This window comes from Labeo rohita, chromosome 16, assembly GCF_022985175.1.
Source record: "Labeo rohita strain BAU-BD-2019 chromosome 16, IGBB_LRoh.1.0, whole genome shotgun sequence".
In the NCBI taxonomy this organism is placed as follows: domain Eukaryota; kingdom Metazoa; phylum Chordata; class Actinopteri; order Cypriniformes; family Cyprinidae; genus Labeo; species Labeo rohita.
The window spans coordinates 38,485,726-38,512,000 of record NC_066884.1 but is presented as its reverse complement, the minus strand read 5'-3'; the positions used below and the strand labels follow the sequence as shown (position 1 = coordinate 38,512,000).

Below are 26,275 nucleotides of genomic sequence, written 5' to 3'. Positions count from 1 at the left end.
CCGTTATGATGCGACTGCGCATGTGCGGATCCTCCATCCGCTCCGCTGGGCGGTCAGGGGTGATATAGCTAACAATTTGCTAGAGCACTAATAATGTTACACTCCTCAACGCGGCACGCTGCTAGGTAAGAAAGCCGCATACCAGCCATATCCAAGGAGGGTTTTTTATTCTTTAAGTTAAGACATTTTACACACACACACACACACACACACACACACAAAAAAACAAATCGTTTAAATCTATTCCTTAGATAGGCTACGAATCCAAAGATTAGTGTCTAACATTAAAAAATGGAAATCCCTAAAACTCATTTTTAAAGTAGGAAAATTCATGATCTTGTAAAGACAAAATATCACGTAACATTTCACGTGACAGTTCCTGCTCTGTTGCGCTCCATCAGCAATTTCTATATAATTATTGAATAACTGAGAATTATATATATATATATATATATATATATATATATATATATATATATATATATATGTATATGTATGTGTATATATATATATATATATATTACACACGTCTACACAGTTCTAATACAGTTTGCTGGTGTGGCTCGTACTGCTTGCTTGTTCTGTTTCTATATCTGAAAAGCGGATATTTGTACGGTAGTTCAGCACAGGGACTCAAGAGGCGCTAGAGAGTTACATGGAAATACAAATGAACAGGCGAGTGGAGTCTGATACGAATTGGTGGTAAACTGTTGAACTGATTTAAGATTATATTAATTATTGTGTTTAAATATGAATTGAACGTGATTTGGAAACGTTTACCATCTCTTAATTTGCTACTTTTTTTTTTTTTTTTTTATAAATATTACTTTCATATATAGATTTTGTTGTTTTAACCTTGTCAGACCTTGTCTTCCAATCTTAATCTACGAAAATCCATTAAAATAAAAAATACGTCTATAAAGGTTATGACAATCTGAACAAAGCCTGAAAAAACGTATTTTAATATTTATTGTATTTCCATCAGTTATTTAGAGGTTACAGCTGGCTCACAGTTTTGATATAACTTCCAGCACACTGAATAACTCTGCACACAATAAAACTTCATTTACCACGAAGACAGCGGTGACAGTGAAGAACAAAACCATTATGAAATCGATGTAAATTTCACTTGTGAGTGGAATATTATTTATTGTAGCATGTTAAACTGGAGCACATTTTTAATCATTTTACATCAAAGAATACTATGAAACACAATAAATCATTTAAGATGTATTTCTGTTTTTCATTTCTACCTTAACAGTTGCAAACAACAATTACAGCGCCCTTCCCACAAATAGCAAAATGTGCACTAAATAAATCATTTCCATGCCTACTTGTGTTCTTAGTGTCATTTACAACAAAGCTGTAATTTATCAAATTATTGAAAATGTGTAAAAAAAAAAAAAAAAGTGGTTTTATATGCTTCAGTATGAAAGAATTTACGAAAAGAAGAATTTTATTTTGGCCAACAACAATGTTATTATAATATTAAATAAAGTAATGTATACACTTTAACTTCTTTACTGAAGTTTTTGATCGCTTTCTACACCTGTTTCTGCATACAGACGAATATTTGCTATAAACGAACGATTAGAGTTTTGTTGTTTTTGTTTTGTTTGTTTGTTTGTTTTTTCCCTGAGATTGTCAAATTTATCAGCCAATCAAATTGTTCTATTTGTTCCTGTGGGTGTGGTCTTTTAGCCGGCGCGCCAGGAGTTTCGCGATCACGCTGCACTGAGGCTGATTTTGGCGAATTTACCAAAGGCTCCTCTTCAGATGAACACCGGTAAATGCTGCTTTCCCACTTGTTCACACATTTCTGGATTACTTTGCTTTCTATAGGTTTACTAAGGTTTAACAAGACTAGTTCGCGCCAGTTCTCACAGAAATATTAGATATATATTTGACATGAAAGACACGAGTATGAAGACAGACAGAAAGACACAGTGAAGATCAGAAGACCTTTATATTGAAGAGTGACGTGCTGACTTTGATCGTCGATGCAGTTCGGTCAAATCCTGATTCAGCAGATGCTCTGATGGATTCAGGTGAAGGAGTCTGTAATGTGTTCATGTGTCCTGTTCATAATGAAACAGTTTCTTCTCGTGTCTTTGTTCTGTATATTGATCATGCCAAACATGTTGCCAGAGTTAAATATTTTTCAGTGTTTCTTTCTAGTTACGTCTTCATATTTTAAAGGAGAAGTTCACTTCCAGAACAACAATTCACAGATAATGTACTCACCCCCTTGTCATCCAAGATGTTCATGTCTTTCTTTCTTCAGTCGTAAAGAAATTATGTTGTTTGAGGAAAACATTTCAGGATTTTTTCTCCATATAATGGACTGATATGGTGCCCCGAGTTTGAACTTCCAAAATGCAGTTTAAATGCGGCTTCAAACGATCACAAATGCGGTTGTAAACGATCCCAGCTGAGGAAGAAGGGTCTTATCTAGCAAAACCATCGGTTACTTTTATTCAAAAAATACAATTTAAATACTTTTTAATGTCAAATGCTCGTCTTGTCTTGCTTTCCCTGAACTCTGTGTATTCTGGTTCAAGACAGTTAGTGTATGTCGAAAAACTTCAGTCATATTTTCTCCCTCAACTTTTAAAATCATTTCAAAATCATCCTACATCGCTGCAGAAGTACAGACACAGTCTTTGCAAAGTAAACATGCAAAGAAGATCAAACACCCTTAACAGAGAAGGTAAAACAGCGATATAGGACGATTTTGAAGTTGAGGGGGAACATGAGATTGGAGTTTTTCAACATACACTAACTGACATGAACCGCAACAAAAACAGTCCAGACAGAGTGAGACAAGACGAGCATTTGACATTAAAAAATACATCAGTTGTATTATTTTTATGAAAATAACTGGTTGTTTCGCTAGATAAGACCCTTCTTCCTCAGCTGGGATCGTTTACAACCGCATTTGTGATCGTTTGAAGCTGCATTTAAACTGACTTTTGGAAGTTCAAACTCGGGGCACCATATCAGTCCATTATATGGAGAAAAATCCTGAAATGTTTTCCTCAAACAACATAATTTCTTTACGACTGAAGAAAGAAAGACATGAACATCTTGGATGACAAGGGGGTGAGTACATTATCTGTAAATTGTTGTTCTGGAAGTGAACTACTCCTTTAAGGTTCACAGATGTTACATCACTTGTACAGTTATAACATCTTGAATTTCATTACTTTTTTGGAGACTTACGGCTCATTCACACGGGGCGTCAGCGTTAACGCTTCTCATTTATTTAGAATGGAGTGACGTCAAGCATTGCCGAACTGAAATGTGGGTCCGTTGTGTCGTGTCACAGGTGTTGCTCGCGACAGAAGTTTTTTTAAACTTTTCAAGCGCCAACGCAGGCGTCAGCCGATCAGATCGCGTTATGTAAATATACTAGTGCAGACGCTAGCCAATCAGCACGAAGCTTCAGACACGCCCTCCGTAAAGCGTTAACGCTGACGCCCCGTGTGAATGTACCGTTACGGGTTATTATAATAATATTTGTGTATTGAAACCTGTTGTTGATTCAGGACCGTGTGAAATGTTAGTTTTGCTTGATCTCACAGCTGCATTTGACACTACAGTGCATGAATGTTGCTGGAGCGTTTAAGACTGTGGGCAGGGATTCAAGGGAATGATCTTAACTGGTTTGCTTTGCATTTTAGACAGAGAACTCTCTCTGAATTTGGAAAATTTTCTTCCTCTTCTGCTCCCATTAAAGCAGGAGTTCTGCAAAGATCTAAATTGGGCCCTGTTTTATTTTCCATTTATATGCTTCCTCTGGCCAATATTTGTCAGAAACGCAACATATCCTATCACTTTTATGCTGACAGTACTCAGCTTTATCTCCCTATAAAGTATAACTTGGCTTCATGTCCACTCTTCGGTTGCTTTAATGGCATTAAGAAGTGGATGGCAGCCAGTTTCCTCCACCTGACTGAATCAAAGACTGAAGCGAAACTGTTTGGCCCTCTGAGTTCAACCAAACATACAGTGAATCAACTAGGCCTCTTTAAGTCTGAGGTACACAATGAAACAAGGAATCGTGGTGTTGCTTTTGATGCTCAATTCAAGTCTGATAAGCATTTAAAGATTTGGAAGTTGTTGTGTATGCTTTTATTACATCTCAACTGGTTTACTGTAAGTCATTGTATTATGGTGTTTCTCATGCCTCATTATCAAGTAAGCCTGTAATCAAAATGCCGCTTTTGGCTGTGAAATATGCATATATCAGCTGTGTTACATCCCTCTATTGGCTTAGAATTCAGGATTTGATTTTACTATTTGTTTTTAAGGGTTTAAATAGTTTGGAACTCTGTTATATTGCTGTTTTATTTACTTTTCATCTAACCTTTAACCAGGAAATAAAACTCTTGAGATTTAAAATATCTTTTACAAGAGGGTTCTGGACAAGACAGTATGTTGAAATCATTTGAACATCAAACAAATGCATTAATTCACATACAGTGTTGGGGGTAATGCATTACAAGTGACACGAGTTACGCATTACTTTTTGATTGACAAGAAAATATCCGAGCTCTCCTGTCCCCATGTGAGAGAAATCGAGATGTTAGAGAAGAGAAGTAAGATGTTAGTTCTAGAATAAATGTGAACATGCATTAATTCATCGCACTCACAAAAAACAGATTCAGTATTCCTCAAAATGAATAAAAACAGCGAATTTCAACTCAATCCTTTATGCATTTACTCCCATTTTATTAATCAGTGTCTTTGCTGCTGACCTTCGATGATCCAATTCAACCATACTAATAAGCAAAAATAATCTAATAATAACTCAAGATAATCTAACATTTGTTTTCCTTTTTTTATTACTGAAGAGTTAACCTTTTTTTCCTCTGTGCTCTACTGTACAGATGTGAATTTACTTTTGTCAAAGCTTTTGGTGTGAAAAGGCTTTTACATTTGCCAAAAACAGAACTTTATATATTAAAAACAAACAATCAAGCCCTGCCCAGATTTAAAAAGTAACGCAAAAGTAAAGTGACGCATTACTTTCCATAAAAATAACTAAGTAACATAATGAGTTACTTTTTTAGGGAGTAACTCAATATTGTAATGCATTACTTTTAAAAGTAACTTTCCCCAACACTGTTCACATATACATAAAATGTACTTCAATTCATTTAGAGAGATCAACTGTTTAAAGCATAATTTGTCTTTTAAATGCTTCCAATCACATGGAGCAGCATAACTAAACGCCCTGTTACCTGTATTTGTACTGACATGTGAGATGTTTGGCAGATAATAATCGTGTGAGCAAAGACCATCATCCTTTATACCATTTTGAATGATACTGCTGTAAAAAAGAGGGAAACAAACTCTTAATATTTTTAGAAATAAATGTGTGCTGGAGTCTACAGGGTGACAACATGGACCATCTCACCCCTGAGAGTACAGCAGACAATGATGGGTCAGACTGAGGGCTTTTGAATTAGTAGTAAACCTTAATGCTCCATAAACACAATCCGACGCCTGTAAACAATGTTTCGGTGCCTGCATATAGATACTATCTCAGTCATCCGACACTGACAGGAAAGCAGCAGATATACTGAGCTCCCTCTTGCTTTAAAACAAAGACAGGACTTGACTTGAAGAAGAAGCCCCAAAAGAGAGAGAATCAATTAAATATCCCAAATGTTTATTTGTAGAAGCTTTATAAATATGTTAATCTGTGACTGTGATTTATGTATTTGTTCTGTACTCGGTCTCACGCTCTTAAGTTGTAAGGTCCTGGTATGTAAAGCACTTTGGCCAACATATGCTATTTTTAAATGTGCTATAGAAATAAATGTGATTGACTGATATACTGTATCATATTTAATACGTGGATTTCTAAGGCCTCTAGATGATTAAACGTGATCAGAACTTTACTGTTAAACCTGTTGCACACAATCCACTACATCCCTTCTGTCTTTTTTAGTCTAAAACGTCCTCCTTCAGCTGGTGCTTCGTGTGTGTTTTTGCTGTCAAATCTGGACTGATTTGTATTAAGTAAACATAAGAATAACTGTAGTCATATTTCCAGATGAACACTTACTGGACCGAAGAAGCTTGGCTTTACTTGATTCATCTTACTAAGACGTATTATTGGAGATATAGAATCACCACTAATATTTACATCATTTTATGTCAGTATCTGCTCTACTGTTATAAAGATCTCACTGATGTGCATTATACGCATCAGAATTTCATCCTATAGATATCAACATCAGCAATTCCATAATTATTTTTATTATTTGAGTTTCTGAATAATATCGAGCTGTTTTTTTCCTCCATATTCTCACTCCATCAGACTATATGAGACATAAAAGCCTGATGCATCAAATATGACACTTAAACAAAACAAAACACATTTTAAAATACATATTTTTAATATAGATTTATTTCTTTAATATAGATTTAGTTGCATAACCATTCCAAAAACAAAAAACAAACAAACAAACAAAAAAAACAAGTTTTTCAGGGTTAAGACAGCATGTATCAAAAAATAGTACTGATACCCGTGTGTGGTAAAGACATTCCTTTGGTGTTGACAAAACCTATAAAGTTTCGTCCAGCAGCTCTTTCATGAGGACAACCATCATCATCTGTTCTCTGTTCTCCAGATATAGATTATAGACTTCATATGTTAAAAACAGCATGAGATTTGTGACCCTGGACCACAAAACCAGTCATAATACCGGTCGCAATAGCCAACAATACATTGTATGGGTCCAAAGTATTGAATTTATTTATTTTATTTTATTGTATTTTATTTATTTATTTTTTTTTTTTGCCAAAAATCATTAGGATATTAAGTAAAGATCATGTTCCATGAATATATTTTTCAGATTTCCTACCGTAAACATATATCGAAAGTTAATTTTCGATTAGTAATATGCATTGCTAAGAACTTAATTTGGACAAATTTAAAGGCAATTTTCTCAATTTTTATATTTTTTCGGACCATCAGATTCCAGATTTTCAAATAGTTGTATCTCGACCAAATATTGTCCTATCCTAACAAATATACATCATTGAAAAGCTTATTTGTTCAGCTTTCAGATGATGTTATTTTTAAAAATTGACCCTTATGACTGGTTTTATGGTCCAGGGTCACATATCTAGGTCTTGCACATGTCTTGTTTGTGAGCGTTGGTCCTGGAGGGCCGGTGTCCTGCAGAGTTTAGCTCCAACTTGCCTCAATGCACCTGCCTGGAAGTTCCAAGTTTACCTATTAAGACCTTGATTAGCCGGTTCAGGTGTGTTTGATTAAGGTTGGAGCTAAACTCTGTAGGACGCCGGCTCTCCAGGACCGAGTGTGGTGACCCCTGCATTAGAAGATCTGTAAGCTGAAGTCCATTCGTTCTGTCCATCAGCAACAGACTTTGATATGGATACGAGTCACAGTGTTGTACTGTAACAGCAGTGCGTTTGAACTGAAAGTGAGACAGGAGGCCTGACACTGACTGAACTCCCTGAGCTCATCTTCTGGAATCTACATGATGTTTGGTCTGGAGACACTGTGATGTGTTGTGGTGAATAACGTTTCTAATTCATGTTGGAAGAACTTGTTTGCTGGTTTTTGTGATAATTAGTGACGTTCAGTATCAAAAGTAATTGGCCATTTTGTAATACTCAGTCACTGATGGTCACTGTTGCAGTGTCAGGTCATTTACAGAAGCCACAGCACTGATCAGCTGATCACGTCATGCTTGTGTTTGCCATCTGAAGTGCAGCAGAATCCTGTGTTCAGTGGGAACTGTGGCTCATGGGCTTTCTACAGGCTTTGGCGTCCTCTTGTGGATGATCACTGACATTGATAATAATACAGTTCAATAATATCCGCCACAAGAGGGCGCTAAAGACTCTTGCGCTGTCAGAGTGAATTGTTGTCACTTAGATGGACTGATACTGTATGTCTGATATTTTCTGTTTTTCCTCAGTGGAGAAGTTGTTATGTATGAAGAAGAAATGTGTGCACACCGCCATCCAGTTGGAGACGTATTGTTCTCCAGATCCTACATGCATTTAAACAAGTCATTCAGTCATTTGCTCTTAAAATCGGTCTCTGATCATGAACTAAAAATAGTGATGATCCCATAACCTGTTTAACACTTGTAAGGATAAGAGTAACATCTGAATTTCTCTAAAATTACAGACAAAATAATCCTAATAGTACGAAGGATTTAGGAAGCTCTAATTAAAATATTTACAAGATCCTTCTGAGGGATTTTTGTTTGTTTGTCTGTTTATTACAGCACTTGATTCATACCTGTGTGCAGTCGGATGATTAATTGTCTTATTAAACAGCTATAACTGGTGATGGTATTAAATATTTTATCTCTAGACTGAGATTGATTTGAAAAGATCCTGTCATCATTAACTAATATGTGACCCTGGATCACAAAACCAGTTATAACGGTCATTTTTTCAAAATTGAGATTTAATAAACTTGATTTTTAATAAATAAGCTTTCCGTTGATGTATGGTTTGTTAGGATAGGACAATATTTGGCCGAGATATAACTATTTAAAAATCAGGAATCTGAGGGTGTAAAAAAATCAAAATATTGAGAAAATCACCTTTAAAGTTCTTCAAATAATGTTCTTAATAATGTATATGACTAATCAAAAATTAAGTTTTCATACATTTACAGTAGGAATTTTACAAAATATCTTTATGGAACATGATCTTTACTTAATTTCCTAATGATTTTTGCCATAAAAGAAAAAACAATAATTTTGACCCATACAATGTATTTTTGGCTATTGCTACTAATAAAAAAAAAACAAAATGACTGAAGACTGCTTTTGTGCTCCAGGGTCACATATTAAAAACACTTTCCTTCTCCTGAGTAGATGTTTGGCAGAATGTACAAGCTGCTGTTTTCTGCACGAGTAAACTGAATTTTCAATCCCCCCCCCCAAAAAAACAAAAAAAAAAAACAAACACCCAAACAGCATGAAGACTTTGTTTGCTGAAAGTCTCATGCTGCAGTACAAAACATTAAAAGTTACTGGTAACAATTGGTTATGTTCCACACAATGCTATTATGTAATTTAAGAATATTTTCAATATCTTTCATAGTGTAATTCTGCCTTTTTTGGAGCACTTGTGTGATTGAATATATAAAGTAGTTATTTTTTATATACATAAAAAAATGTCATACATGAAAAAGCCTTTAAATAATATAAAGTGACATAAAAAAGGCCTTAAACATACAAAAAGTTATTTGCTAGGGCAGCATTGGTCATTTTCGTTTAATTTTACTTGATGTACTGAAATAACTAAAACTAAAACTGAATTTAAAAATGAAAAAAGAAATATATATGTATATATATATATATATATATATTTGTTGTGTAGCATTTGCTGTGATGTCATGATGATCAGATACAAATACAGGTGCTGTTCATCATATCGTTATGATTTTGGAGGATCTGTCGAGGAAGAACCATAAACCGACTGTTTGAGGACAGTGCGATGAATGTGAGACTGCGGTTGTGTTTGTGTGCCGCAGTGACTGCAGTGACGGCCATCTCTCTCTCTCTCTGAGCCATAGAAATATTACTGCAGAACATTTTCTTTACTCTTGTAAATGAGAAGCGGATCGGACAGCGCCGCTAAAGCCGTGTTCTGGGCTGCTGAAGTGGAAAACACGGCGCTATATTGAGTTATAATATCATACAGCAGACGCTGGTGTTGTGGGGTGTGTTTGTAATTGCGGGTGTCAGCGGCAGTCACCTGCCACGCCGCGGCCCCGGCTTCAGCGCGAGTTTCGGCAGAGACGCCGCCGTCGCTCCTGCCCTCGGGTCGTGACTTTTGCATTCGGTAAGCATCCGAGAGGCGTCGCGAGAGAAAAGCTCCCGCCCGTCGCTCTCCCGACGCCGCAGGAATTAAAACGGAAGAAATGCAATTTAAAGACATGAAGTAAACAATCACCTAACACTTGTTTCGAGCACGGACACAATTTCCCGGGCCTTGTCCAATTCCGTCGTAGCCCGGGGCGCGTGTGTTTTTTTTTACACGTGGTTCTACACCACTGATTAGAATGGTAATGCAGGAGCAGAATCAATCCCTGTGACATTTCACACAATCAAACATTGTGTTTTATACACTGCAGCACTTCTGTTCCCTCTCAGAAACAAACTCCAGAAGTCTCTGCTTGCAAATCAAGTGCACTGCAGCACAATTACCACAGACCGGAGACAATTACTGCCTGTACGACACCGCAAACGATGCAGTGTTCGCCATGCTTGTCCCACAAATTCAAATTAAAGTCTAAATTTAGGCGTGTTTTATTATCTATGGTTTATTAAACACGTAAGCATTGGTGTTCTCAGGTTTCATAAAGAAAGGCCGTATGAATTTTAAGCCTGACTGTGCAGCTGCATCACAGAAACACACAAGCCATTTAGTGACAAACGAACTTGTGGCTAGTTTTGTGCATTTGGAAGTAAGTTCTCGTAACTATCCTGATCAGGTCACTTTGGCTGTTGTTTTCATTGTGCTCTGAGGCTCATCAGAGATTACCGTGGTAAAGGGTGTGTTCGAGTCGTCTGGCACACTGAAGCTCTGATGTGAACACGCTAGCGATTCTCTGTTAACATGATCATATTCCAGCTGTAGAAAACAGCAAAGTGCAGAAGTCAGTGACGCTCTGTTTTAGATTTGTGCTTACTATAGTCCTAACAGTAAACTGCTTTCCTGTAGCTCAAACAGTGGATCATGGTGCTAGAAACATCAAGGTCATGGGTTCAGTTTCCAGGGAAAACAAGAGCCGATCAAATGTGTTTTCCAAATGCATTGTAAGTCTCTGTAATGTAAATATTATACATAATAACACGCAACTAACCCTAAACCAAACCCCAAATCTTATAGTAAGTACTTTAATGTGTAACAACACTAGGGCTAGGTTAAAAAAAAAATTACATTTCTCAATTTTAATAGATTCTCATTTTGATGAACCAATGCCAACTTCTACATCCCAAGAATCAATTTGTCCTTTTTTGTAGCTGATTTGTGAGCAGAACTTAATCAAACATTATTTGTAGCTCCTGCCATCCAATAACCACAATAATCTTTGTTAGTTTTGATACGAAACAAATGATCAGTCAGTGTCTCAGTGTAGAAACAGTGCCATGGAACATCACATTTACCTCAGAAAAGTCATTCAAGATCCATAAGCGCAATAGTTATCTAGAAAAAATAAGTTCAGAAAGTGGCATTTTGCACTATATGCACTGTATTCAGTATATTTTTACTGAACTTTTTTTTTTTTTAATATTTAATGTTTGAATAAATCCACCATGTAATCAAGGTATGACATCCATGTTCAGTATTTATACTGAAACAACTAACTGGAGCAGAAACAGAATTCTGTCATTAAACAGTTATTATAATACATTAAATAAAACCGTTTAATGCACAGGTAGTTCCAAGTCAGTTTGATCATAGTTCTATATTAATGCGCTGCTTTAAAGGAGAAGTCCACTTCCAGAACAAAAATGTACAGATAATGTACTCACCCCATTGTCATCCAAGATGTTCATGGGTTATTTTCTTCGAAAATTTTATAAAGAAATTGTGTGAAATTGAGGAAAACATTTCAGGATTGTTCTCCACTGATATGGTGCCCTGAGTTTGAACTTCCAAAATGCAGTTTAAATGCGGCTTCAAACGATCCCAGATGTGGTTGTAAATGTCAGTTAGTGTATGTCGAAAAACTCCCATCTCATGTTCTCCCTCAACTTCAAAATCGTCCTATATCGCTGTTTCACCTTTTTTGTTGTTTGATCTTCTTTGCATGTTCACTTTGCAAACACTGTGTCTGTACTTCTGCAGCGATGAAGGATGATTTTGAAATGATTTTCGAAGTTGAGGGAGAAAAAATGTTTTTTCGACATACCCTAACTGTCTTGAGTCAGAATACACAGAGTTCAGGGAGAGAAAGACAAGACGAGCATTTGAGATTAAAAAGTATATAAATTGTATTATTTTTATGAAAATAACTGATTGTTTCGCTAGATAAGACCCTTCTTTCCTCGGCTGGGATTGTTAACAACCTCAATTGGGATCATTTGAAGCCACATTTAAACTGTATTTTGGAAGTTCAAACTTGGGGCACCATATCAGTCCATTATATGGAGAAAAATGCTAAAATGTTTTCCTCAAAAAAATTCAAAATTTTTGTTCTGGAAGTGGACTTCTTTAAACTATAGCCATAATATGGAGATTTCTGTGTGTGTTTATGTAAGTGACTGACCTCATGCACATGGTCGCTCATTAAGAGTGCTCCACATTCACTAACATTACAAGGTTAGGAACAAATTCATGTGTGTATGTGTGTTAATATAGCGACGTGTTTTCATAAGAAATTCACATTGCAGAAAGTGTCAACATAACATGTTCAAAAACACTTGGCATTGCACTCTTTACACAATTCATGATAGTACAACTGTACTTTTTAGTGCATCATTTGTTTATTAGTGGTTTATAGAGCCACTGATCCACTGACTCTCCTCCATTATGAAGATGAATGCTGAAACTGAATCCGTGTGGGTCAGAGCTGTGTTTCTGCTTCGGCTGCATTATAGCGAAGCCTCAGGCCACTGCGGAGCTCCGCTGACAGACGGACTGATGTTGTGTTTTACCAGCCGCAGCCGCCTGTCAATCAAACACGGCCGTGTTCCCAACATATCCAAACACTAATATCAACATGCATTAGCTGCGAGAAATGCAGCCTCCAGGGCGCGTGTTGAATGGCACGTGTTTCCTGCTTTTCTGCACTAGTTTCACACAGAACGTGTGTTAACAAATAACGCTCTCTTAACAAATAAAGTTGAGCATGTAAAAAGTACAAAACAAACTCGAAATCCAATTGAATGGAGAGATGACGTGTCAGTTTCTGATGTTAAAATTCCTCAAGCGTGTGTGTGTGTTAAATGTGATGTTACAATAAATGTAAAATGGTAAAACTAAGGGTTTATTTATTCATTTTAATAAATCAGGGTTCAATGCAAAGGTTTTTATTTATTTGTTTGTTTTTTTTCAGGTCTCAATTGATTATTTCCATAGTTTTGACCCATGTTATCTCAAATCGCAATAATTCTAGAATCTAATAATTCAAATTATATTTTTAGAAGAATAGTCAAATTTCACAATTTTCAATTCTAATTTTGATTTCATAGCAAAAACTAAAAGTAATGCTCAAATGTTATTAAAGACAAGCAAACAGTCAGTAATAAACTAATTACAAGCATTAGAATGAATAAATGGAAGAGAATAGACATTAAAAAAGGCTGTCAGCTATCATTCATGCTGGCCCTGAAATTAATAAATTTTTCACAACTCTAATTCTGTTTATTTTAATTTTCATTCATTAGTACGATTAGTATTTGCTGTTTAATGCATTACAGTTATTAATGGAATAAACACAGCTTTCCTGATTCTATGCTAATGTTTGTAGCGGTCGACAGAGGGCGATCCGTATGTAATATTTGGGCTTTTCTCCATGTTGCCCCTCCTGAGGTCCTGGTGTCTTGTGCTGCGTGTGAGGATGAGGCAGTTTACACGTCGATCTGCAGTCTCTCGTCACTGACAGCTGCTCGCCGTTTCAAACGGGCCCCCTTAAAAACGCTCCGCCGCTTTGAAACCCGGCCCGCGGCGCTCCGATACGAGCGAGGGACGGGCCGCTCGGTAACCGAAGCCATGATGTTACAGAGGCGAGGTTGTTGTTGGACAAGAGAGATCTTTGTGGAGAACACAAGTGTTTGGCTGTGCGGTGACATTCCCGTCTGTCAGCCCCGTCCTGCCTCCGAAACACCTGCGCGCCGCAATGTTAAACGGCTCAGAAATGGCAGAGCGAGTCTGACAGATGAAAGGCCGGCGGGTCGCTCTCCAGGCTCACAGGTGTCATGGAGAAACATCTCGTCTGTGTCTCTCAGGTTCATGCTGCAGCTTCTGTGATGTGCTTGTCTGCTTTTTTTCTTCTGATGCTGTGAAACTGGAGACACTGCAGAAGCTTGAGCGAGATTCCAGATCTTTCTTTGTGTCCGGAGCATAGATGCATATTTTTATAGAAATATGAAATTATAGTGCGATCATTGCTTTTATCACTCGTGCTCGAGGTCACTGATGTGCTAAAACCTCTAAGTATTAAAGTTCAGCGTTTGTGCTGCAGATATGAATGATTCCTCAGTTCATGAGTGATGACCTGAATTTTCATCTGGAGACCAAAAAAACAGGCAAAGCAATCTGACATTTCAAGAAGTCCTAGTCAGGGTTATTTTAGTATTATTCATATACAAGTATAGTTTTTATTATTATTTTGGAATGGATTTTTCAGATGGACGCATAAATAGTTGTTTTCATAATAACTGTTTTTGAGTGTTATTTTAGCATAACTGATATGGAATAGTTTTTGTTAATAATTTAATTTACTTTTTCAGTTTTCATTTTAATTTTAGTTGAGGTTTTAGTAATTTTGTTGTGTATTTTTCCATTTTATATACATTTTTTTTTTAATTGGTCTATATATATATATATATATATATTTTTTTTTTTTTTTTTTTTTTTTTTTTTTTTTTAATGAAAAAAAAAGCTTAAAATCGGCCTTAGAATCATCTAGTGTGCAGCCAGCTTAAGTAATTGTAATCAAAGTTAAAATGCATTATAGTATTTAAAGGTGTGTTTGTCACGTTTTAATGCATTACGCTTTCTACAGGTGTAACAGTGAATAGATTAGTATTATAATATATTATAAATGTCGTTATAATTGTTCTCTAGATCATATAATGCATTATAAGGTGCATTACAATTAATTCAATAATACTTAATAACCCAAGTCACATGTAAAAACATGATCTCGCTCCAGTAAGGATTCGTCTAGAACACAGAACAACCTCATGGAAACATGAAAAACAATTCCTGCATTTGAGTTTGCAAACAGGATGCAAATCATAAAAAAAAAAAAATAATAAATAAATAAAAAAAATCATAAAAGTTCAGGAGGAGCTTGTTCATCTGTATAACGATCCAACTCAGCACAGTCACAACATAAAGAGGGTAGAGTACTTAACAAAATTAAGTTTCAACAAAGGAAATATGTCAATCAGTTAAACTCAATAAACTGGTATAAAACTGTGGAGATGTGGAATAGTCAGCAGCAGTTTTGGAAATCTGTGCACTAACTGCCTATTGCAAAGATCTGTAAAGGTAAAATGTGTGTTTTTTATGGTAAAATACATTCATGTGTCCCACAGCTTCAGGAACATTTGCTCAGCCAATAGTGTGAGTTTGGGGCGGGACTGTTTTTTATTAGACCAACGGTGGGAGGTTTGAAGAACCAGTTATTAGCTCATTTCAAATGATGTCACTGATTTCTGCAGTGTGTGATTCATCTGAATCTGAAACCATGTCTTTATTCAACTAAAAATGGATGAAGATTCAGTAGTAGGTGCACTGCAATATTTGTTGATCCTGATGTGATCTGTGCTGTTGTTTGCATGTGTTACTGAAGTGAGTTGTCAGACTGTCCTGCCTTTTTTCACTCTCCTCATTTGTGTTCAATTTCTTCTCAGACATTTTCAACACTTCACCTTCCATTGCACATCCAGAGGGCTTTTGTTCTCCTCGTCTCTCTATATTAGTGTCACAGGAATCTTTGTGTGTTGATTGAGAGGAGATGAAACGGATGGATCAGATCTGTGACGACCCACTGCATTAACTATTAGACTAGTCTTACAAATTAGTCATCTGTTTTTTTTTTTTTTAGGACTAGTCTTTTTTATGTTTTATCACTAGGGGTGGGCAGATCGATCCTAATATCGATAGTATCGATACCAACGTTGGTATTGGTATGGGATCAATACTTTAGGTTAATTTTCTATCCTCAACATTTAATACATTGCTTAATACATTCAACACATGTCTGTGTGTGCTGCTCTTTTCACGTCTCATATGCAAACGCTGCTGTTTTGTTGTCATGCCATCATGTGACTCAGCAGCTTCAAGCGCAGGTGGAGACTTTTGGCTATGAGAGATGGAACAGTAGAAATTTGCTACTGTGGCAACAACTTATTCACCTTATTTTTCAATGCAAAAGTAAGTTTTTAGTTTTTTTTTTTTTTTTTTGTGAATGTGCGAGGCTTCTTCGTCATTTGCACGGTATGGTAGGGAAATCGTAGAAAAATAACAGTGCAATAAACGGTGAAATTGTTTCTTTCTTAATGCATTAAGCCACGTTAAGTGTTACTTTATAACTCTATGGGAGGAAAATGCTTAACATCAAACTGTACACATTGCTTTCATACTCCCTTGTGAAAATTAACTATGGTTTTACTACAAATAAAACAAAACAAAAAAGCAAACAAAAAAAAACATGGTTACTATTGCTAAACCATGGTAACCACAAATTAACCATGGTCTTTCAACACTAACCATAGTTTAACCATGGTATTTGTAGTATAACTATAGTTATACAAATGGTAATCAATGTGCCAAAAAAACATGGTTACTACACTTTTACTATACTAAAACCATGGTTAATTTTCGTAAGGACTGGGCTGAAGTTTGAACTTGTGAGGACAGAGGAAATCCAAAACCACAGAATCACCAAAGCGGGGGGTCTGCCGACTTATGCCCTTCATCAAAGAGCAAATATGAAGGAAATATTTAATAACTGTAAAAGGTCAAGTAGTGGAGTAAAACCAGTCTTAAGTATCACGGGTATATTGTAGCAATAGCCCACAATACATTGCATAGGTCAAAATTCTTGATTTTTCTTTAATGCCAAAATCATTAGGAAATTAAGTAAAGATCATGTCCCATGAAGATATTTTGTAAATCTCCTACTGTAAACATATTAAAAATTAATTTTTGATTAGTGATATGCATTGCAAAAAACTTCATTTGGAAGGTGATTTACTTATTTTAATATTATTTTATTATTATTATTATTATTATTATTGTATTATTTTTTATTTATTTATTTTTTGCACCCTCAGATTTTAAAATAGTATCTCGGCCAAATATTGTTCTATCCTAACAAACCATACATCAATGGAAAGCTTATTACACGATATTTCAACTTTCAGGTGATCTTTAAATCTAAATTTAAATAAATACATTTAAATTACTATAATAAAACCATGGTTAATTTCTCCTTGCAAACTCCTATCAGAAAGGCAAAGAATATCCACATAGCTTTAAGGTGAAATCGTAATTGGACATTTAAATGTATGTTTTTAAAAGGAAAAAGTATCGGTATCAGTATTTGTATATACTGACCCTATATTTACTTGGTATTGATACCAAAATTTGCGGTATCTCCCACCCCTATTTATCATAAAAAGACTGATTACGAACTGTTAGTTGATCAGACTAGTTCTTGAAGAAATAACTGCATGTTTTTAAAAGCTGCATGTTTGTAAGAAACAAATCCACAAAGAAAATGTTAACTTCAAGCCATTTCTTCTGTCTAAAATCTGTCTAAAGTCCATAATCCATAATAACGCTTCCTCCAGTGAAAAAGTGGTCTGGTCTGAATCAGGAGAGAAATCTGCACTGTTTACAAGTCAAACCAGTCCAAACCAGCTCTAAACAAATGGATTAGATTTTGACGTGAGAGACAACAGGAGATGGACTATTTCACTGGAAGAAGCCTTATTATGGATTATGGACTTGGCCGGAAACGAGGGTTTAAAGTTAAAATTGTCTCCTGTTTCCTACAAACACACAGCTGTTGTCTTCTCAAGATGTTCACTGATGGACTGGAGTGGTGTGGATTACTTGTGGATTATTGTGATGTTTTCATCAGCTGTTTGGACTCTCATTCTGACGGCACCCATTCACTGCAGAGGATCCGTTGGTGAACAAGTGATGCAGTGACACATTTCTACAAATCTGATGAAGAAACGAACTCATCCTAGTCTTAGATATATGCCTGTTCCTTCACTTCGACTGTGTTTATGCAACTGGCCCCTGATTTGAGCGCATTGGCTCACGGGTGCAGAATGTTGAACACGGCGAGGTATCGACAGGGCCGAGTGTTAGCTGACAGTGAGCACGGATCTCCAACCCCCGCCTGAAGCCGATAAGAGTCTGGGCAATTGACCTGAGCATCATTTGTTATTTTAAGGTTATCTGGAGTTCTAGTCCTTGACGGAGCTCTTGAGCGCGTCTCCTCTCGCCATCCGCGTCCTCCGGCGTTTCTGAGGAGCGCTCGATTCGAAATGATCCGAACGCCACTTGTTTGCTTGTTTTCTTATCTGCAGATGGTGACTTCATAGCGTTTAATTGGCTTTCAGAAAAGGGCCCTTGAAATAAAACAATTATCTCGGACGCCGCTATCGTCCTGGCGCGGTGTCGGGCTAATTGTTTCTGCCGGGCGATTTGATCTGAACGTCATGCGCCGATTTACCAGAGCTCAAATGCGCAACTACAAGCGCAATTAACAACACCGCGATCAGTCAGCGCCGGCAGCTTTGCCATAATTAAACCCCGGCATCAAAGGCGAGCGGCCGCGTTTGTCAGCAGACGGACCGATGTCAAACACGACAGAAGAAAGTCGGAACAACCTCAAATGCTTGCTCGACAAGCCGGATCAAAAAGACGGCGGAAGCGGCGCCTTTGATTGGCCAAGTGGCTCTCGCCGCCCTATTTGTTCCTTCTTATGTTTCCAGGAAGCGTAGGAAGGTGCCCTTTCGCATCGGTTCGTCCGTCATCGTGGCGACAAATGCGCGGCGCTGGAGCGGAGCGGCGGTGTACGATCTCACACAAAGAATGCCTGCGAGAGGCAGATGCTGTTTGGTCTAATGCGGAAAGCATCTGTGGTGATGAGTGCCGTATCAAAGTGATGAAATTCCTCCTGCGTTTCCTCCGGCGGGCTCAAGTGTCTCAAACAGAGCCCGCTTTTATATGGCTCTCGAGGGCCAGCGTGCACTTTTTGTTTTCGCTCTCTCAGCCACTCAGAGCGGCGTGTTTGGGTAAAGATCAGTGACCCGAGAGCCCTTTCAAACGCTGGCCGAACCCCAAACACACTTGTAATTGGTAAGACAATGAGAGCGGAATGGTAAACACACAAGGGTCATTCATATATCAGCGTTTTACGCCGGATCGCACGGCTCAAGTACAACAACATGTGGCTAAAACCAGCCATTTCGAGGCGTGTGTTGTGTGTTCTTAGCAGCTGTACGTCACCAACTTTGCAAGCGCGTTTAGTCTGCCTTTGAACTGTAGAATGCCATTAGCTCTGCGTCTGAATGCGTTTTGTAAGCAGAGTATTTTGAGGAGGCGTGCTGCAGTGCCGCCCGACACCAGATGGAGGAGCTCTAGTGATGTTTTACCATCCCGTGGGCGACTGGGAGACGAACGGAGCCACAGATGGAGACGCTGAAAGACCAAATATCTCGTCCAGGCATCGCATGTCAAGCCTTTTCTCCTCACGGTGAGACTGAAGTTTGGCTCGTGAGGACAGAGGAAATCCAAAACCACTGAGTCACCAAAGCGGGGAGTCTGCTGTCTTATGCCCTTCATCAGAGAACAAATATATGAAGGAAATATTTAATAACTGTAAAAGGTCAAGTAGTGGAGTAAAACGTTATATGTGACCCTGGACCACAAAACCAGTCTTAAGTAGCAAAGGTATATTTTTTAGAAAAACCAACAATACGTTGTATGGGTCAAAATGACTGTGTTTTTTTTGTTGTTGTTTTTTTTTCTTTCTTTTTTTTCCTTTTTTGCCAGAAATCATTAGGGTATTAAGTAAAGATCATGTTCCATGAAGATATTTTGTAAATCTCCTACTGTAAATATATTTACAGTAGGATTTTTAAAACTTGGTATTGCTAAGAACTTCATTTGGACAACTTTAAAGGTGATTTACACTCTCTCTCTTTCTCTCTCTCTATATATATTATTATTATTATTATTATTATTATTATTTATGTATTTTTATATATATATATATATATATATATATATATATATATATATATATACTCTGATTCCAGTTTTTCAAATAGTTGTATCTTGGCAAAATATTGTTTTATTCTTACAAACCATACATCAATGGAAAGCTTATTACATGATATTTCAGCTTTCCGATGATGCATAAATCTTAAATTAAAGAAAAAAAAAAAATCCATATGACCATATTCTGTGGTCCGGCGTCACATATTTTCTTTTTAAAAAATTACGTTTTCAATATATATATATATTTTTTATCATATTTAATTAACACTGATATTGTGAAATACTATTACAATCTCAAATACCTGTTTTCTATTGTAATACATGTTAAAATGTAATTTATTCCTGTGAAATAAAGCTAAATTTGCAGCATCATTACTCCAATCCTAGCAGCAGTTGTGTAGATTCTGTTCTTTTCCAAATCAAGTAAATGAATCAGATCACTAAAACACTAAACTACTTAACTTTTTTTTTTTTTTGAAAAGTTAACACTTTTATTCATTAAGGAAGCATTAAATAATGCCAGTAAATTAAATAATCTAAAGTAATTATAATGTTCCAAAAGATTTTTATTTCAAATAAATGTTATTTTGAATGATTCATCTGTGTATCCTGAAAAAAAAAAAAAAAAGTATGATGGTTTTCACAAAAATATTGTGCAGCACAACTGTTTTCAGCATTGCTAATAATCAGAAATGTTTGTTGAGCAGCAAATCAGCATATTAGAATGATTTCTGAAGGATCATGTGACTGAAAATACAGCTTTGATCACAGAAATCAATTACACTTTAACAGATATTCACACAGAAAACAGCTGTTTGAAACTGTAATAATATTTCACATTAATACTGTATTTTTGATCAAATGAATGCAGCCTTGTTGAGCAGACCTTTTATTTCCCCCCAAAATTGTATTTGAATCACAAACGTTTGATCATTATATGTATATTGATCATTGTCACCTGCACATCAGTTCTCCTCACTAGTATAATATATATTGTAAACAGTCAAATGTGTGGTAGTAGGCTGACTTTTCTTACGAGACTAAATCTTGAAGACATCTGAAGTAAATGTGTGTTAGTAAGTGTGAATGTAGGAGTCTTTCTTCATCTCTCAGTGGTGTGTGTGTGTGTGTGTGTGTGTGTCAGAGCATCTTGTATCTGGCTTTCTTCTACAATCTGAGGCTGTGACACGAGGGATTCGCTGTTGTCCACTTCTCACAGATTACACTGACTCAGAGACAATGCCATACAAGCTTATTGCGGCTGTTTGTTTGCAGGAATAAATGTGTGCCGGTTAGGGTTCGTCCGTCTCTCTGTTCCCAGTTATCGCAGGCGCAGGCGACCCGCGTTCCCAAGGCCACAAATGCTAATCATCAATCTCACTTGCATGCGACGTCTCTGTTTAACAGCTGATAGAGCCTTTGCGGTCACATCCCTTATCACGGCCTGAATGTGTTTCCCCTCTACTACAGCTTTAGGAACGAACCTTCATCATTTAATCCATCATCTCAACATTCATATGCCACTGCGGGACAGACGACTCAAGGTTTGCCTGTTAGCATGATGCACTCCACTATAAACACCAACAGTGTTGATAAAGTCATTTAGTTAAAGGAAAAGTCCACTTCCAAAACAAAAATGTACATATAATGTACTCACCCCCTTGTCATCCAAGATGTTCATGTCTTTCTTTCTTCAGTTGTAAAGAAATTATGTGTTTTGAGGGAAACATTTCAGGATTTTTCTCCATATAATGGACTGATATGGTGCCCCGAGTTTGAACTTCCAAAATGCAGTTTAAATGCGGCTTCAAATGATCCCAAATGAGGTTGTAAATTACATCAGAAGTTTGATTCTGTCCTTCTTTAAACAAACTCTGGCTTTCCTCGATAGTCGTGAGAAGTGACACCGGCTATAGATCGGGACGTTTGAACAACAGGCTCGTCTGGGCCGCTCAATGGCCCGACAGAACTCACTATTGATCCTTTAATCAGCTCACAGCCGGCTGAGATGCTGTTTCTTTGCTGTAGCTTTGATGTGGAGAATAAATCAGAGCTGGGAACTGGAAGCAGCATTGGGAACGTCGTCCCACATGCTCTCGTAAAGAAACTCTGATGGTGTTTATTGAACTTCATCTCCAGACCTGCTTTTAGAGTCACTTCAGTAGCATTTAAGCCATTTATTTGAGAAAAACTATCAACAGGTACACAGAAACTCAAAGATCTGCACTACAACACGCCAAAATAAAAGTCCAGTTCAATGTGAAAAAAATATGACAAGAGTATACAGTGAATAACAATAATAATAATAATAATAAAACATTATTTATTTTTAATAGTTTTTCTTTTCTTTCTTATATATTTAAAGGGGTGATAAAGGGAGGTATTTCGTTTTTGAAAAATCCCTTTTCAAGAACTACAACAAACGGCTCCTTTGGACTACAACGTTTGTTTTCCACATACAATAATGTCACAACGCGGTCCAATAGAATATCATTAAATTAAATCCCGCCTACGAAAATTCTAATTGTTGGGGTGTAGGGATGAGGTGGGGGATTAGCCTAACAACAGCGAGCTTATGCTGGAGCTGGTTTCGTGCAATGAAACTAAGTATGTGAATAATTAAATACATGAGCACGATAATATCATGTATTGGCGATCTCGCAGGCTGACGATAGGGCCCAACACTACTGTAGTGTATTATTTACTCACCCTCCATGCATCCTAGGTGTATATGACTTCCTTCTTTCAAACAAATGCAATCGGAGTTATATCAAAATTTGCCTTACACGGCTCCGGGGGTTAATAAAGGCCTCCTGTAGTGAATCGATGTGTTTTTGTAAGAAAAATATCCATATTTAAAACGTAAGAATCACTTTAGTCTAGCTTGTGCTAACAGTTGTACACAGAACTTGCTTCTTTGACGAGGGGCGTGGCAGTACTGAAACACCGTCTAAGCTGTTCACCAATCACAACACATTTCATTTTTCAGAAGGCGGAACCTGGAGAAATGTATTGTAATAATGTAAATTATTTTAAAAGTAATGTGTTTTTTGAACCACCAAGCATGAAAGCATGTTCTACACCCCCAAAACAAAATCAAGACTCTGTTAAAGAGCATAATAGGACCGCTTTAAGTTTTTATTCTAAACCTCTGCTGTGCAGCACTTTGTTTGCCAAAAATAAAAGCAATTATCAGATCTTAATTAATTAGTTTGTTAATACCCTCTGTTGATTAGCATCAAATTTGGGAATAACTTTGTATTAAATCATAAATCCAGAAAATTGAAAGGATAAAACATAAGGCCCCATTACTTTCTGCAAGTAAGTAAATAAATAATAAATAAATAAATTGTTATGGTTTTATTCATTTACTTGACTGGACACTGGGGGGAAAAACTGTAGAAAAAAATCTATTTGGTTAATCAGAAGTTGAAAAACTTCATTAGGCCATAAAAATGTTTTTTTTGTTCAATTTCCAATAAATTGTTGTTAAATTATATATGTTTTCTCATTTCAATTTATTTGTCATGCTTTTTGGTTACTAAAATTTGTTTTGAATTTAACTGTTAAATGGAGTCCAGAAAATTTGAAACTGAATGAATGAATGAATCAATCAATCAATAGTTTAATTGTTTAAATGCATGGTTCATTTTTTCCCCCAATTAAACAGACATGATGTTTGATTACTGAAATTTAGTTTAACTATTAAAACAATTAAAATGAAAAAAGTCCCTAATTTTGACATTTATCAACAGGGTTTAACAGGGCTGTTACCCAAACAGCTGAATGTTTAGAGGTGTCATTTGTGTTGGCAGAATGAGTTACGCAATAAAATGTAATACTTTATTTTGAGGTTTTTCTAGTTTGAACAATAGCAATGGTAGCTTGCAGTAAATCACAGAAGTTGCCTGGATGGCACATGCACATAAACTCTGAAGGATTGCAGTCTGTGTTTGTGTCTGTGCAGTGGTGCGTTTGCTTATTATTACAGTAACATTACAGTTGAAGAGGCGACGTAAGTCATACTCGAGCCCAAATCTCCCTCCTCACCAGCAAACACATTTTCCACTTGAAGAACTTTACACTCAGAGTCTTACTGAGTCCTGAACCTGAGTCTTTATTACTCAAATGAAGCCGGTTTACACTACAGAAACCTGAAAACTGGACCTTCTGATTATAGGAAAACAGGAGCTTGTTCACACAACTGGTGAGAGATAATGAATATGTAAGCAATGATTCAGTGTCTCAATATACTCTCATGTTGTTCTCAAACTTTACAGAAGGCATTGGACTGAAAATCAGCATCAAAGTATCAGTCCTGTGCAGTATAAGTCTTCTAAAGTCATTGCTTATCTTTTGTAATTCTGTTTAGATGAAAGCATAATGCAAGACGAAATACATGTACATATGAAGCTTTGAGTGAGGAACAGACCTGAGTGTGAATCTGAGTGTGTTGTGATAACAGCATAATTGTGCAGTGTGTAGGGCACCTGTGCACCGGTTGAGCCCTGGGATCCTGCTGCAGTGTCTCTTGTCAGATCACGTGACACACGTCTGACAAACGCATGCAGATCAACAGAGATGCTGTAAGATCTTCTGGTGTCTCTGTCTGCAGTCTCATATTCACACGAACAGCTGAATGCAGCGCTGCAGTCACACTAGTACACCGCACTGACTAGTCCTGCCACTAGTTGATGCATTGGCTCTATATAATGTATACTGTGTCAAACTAATATTTTAAGAGGCATGACTTGAGTTTACTGGTAAGAATACGGTTTAGTTTGTTAACATTAGTAAGCTACACTAGTAAACACGAGTAAACAATGAACAAAACTTCTACAGCAATTGTTAACATGAGCTAATATAAACTTCAGCATTTACTAGTACAAGTTTGAAATTTAATTGTATTTTTTATTAACTAACATAACTAAGATTAGTAAATAAATAAAACAACATATTGTTCATTGTTAGTTCATGTTAACTTAATTAGTTAATGCATTAATTAATAAACAAATGAAACCTTATTGGAACCTCATTATTATAGATTTTTCTCTCTTACTATATATATCTAATTGTATGTATTATTATTATTATTTTTTATATATATTATTTACCAAATATTTTTTGTGGTCAAGTCACTGCTATTAATTTTGTAATTAATTAATTAAAAATTTTACAGTTGTGGAAACCAAAAAAAATTCTTTCAAAGCTAAAAGCTGGTCTTTAAGATGCAGTGGGAGATTTTCAGACAGATTTTTTCTGTTAGTCAGTGTATATCTGATCTGATCTGATCATCACAAGCTTCTATAAGGAAAAAGAGACATTTTCTTTCGTAATTTGCCATAAACTTTAATTCTTTGCCGTGTAGTACAATGAATAACTAAGATCAATAATGTTTCTGTGCATGACATAATGTCAAGACCAACATCTGGTGTCAAATGCATATTAAAGTAAATTATATTTCTGGCGAATGGAATGGAATGGAATGCATGACAAAATATATGAAGTAAATGCAGATAATAATGACTTACACATGTATGTTCATTGAAAAGAGAAGAATTGCCTTCATGAGTTGTGTGGTTTTCAGAATATAGCCTTTGATGCTGGCAGGATTTAATGAATGAATGTAAGCATGTTGCACATCATTTTGAAGAGTTCAGCCTGGATTGACGAGCTGTCTGCATTGATTAGATGTGTTGAGGATTATTGTTTTACCTAGACTTTGCTCTCTCAGGAAACAGACTTTCATATGGATAAAACATTAGATCTGTGCTATGGAAACATATCTGGTGCTTACATCTCTAAGATGTGTCTGATCATAACGCTGTTCTTCTCTTGCCTTGGTACAAGCAAAAACTAAAAACACAGAAAGTGTAAACCAGGTCTATTCAGGAATGGGACTTTCATTCCATTGAAACACTAAAAGGAAGTGATTGACTCGCAGTTTTCATTTCATTACGCATTCAGACAATGTTTTTGAAAAGGCTTATCAGTGTTTGGGCCTATTGAGAAAACTGAGGAGTTTTAACATTGAAAATGACATTCTGATGGTTGTATATAAATCACTTATCGAATCTGTTCTTACTGTTAACATTGTATCCTGGTTTAACTCTCTTTATGTTAAAAGCAAGAACAAGCTTTTAAGTATTCTAAATGTGACGAGTAAAATAGCTCTCGAGTAAAGTACCTCTCACTGATCTTTATACTGTGGCATTAAAAAGGAAAACCTCTGTTATTGTGGGAGACTCTTCTCATCCTCTGTGTAGTTCTTTTCAGTTAC

The 26,275-nt window shown here is 36.4% G+C and overlaps 1 long non-coding RNA gene across 1 annotated transcript in view; it reads left to right on the top strand.

Moving 5' to 3' along the window:
* Positions 1-40: 40 nt before the first annotated feature.
* Positions 41-26,275, top strand: part of LOC127178048 (uncharacterized) — a 41,523-nt gene continuing 15,288 nt past the window's right edge. Inside the window, exons 1-2 of the long non-coding RNA XR_007829288.1 lie at positions 41-125; positions 1,702-1,786. This is a non-coding gene — a long non-coding RNA (uncharacterized LOC127178048). The remainder of the gene's footprint in view (positions 126-1,701; positions 1,787-26,275) is intronic.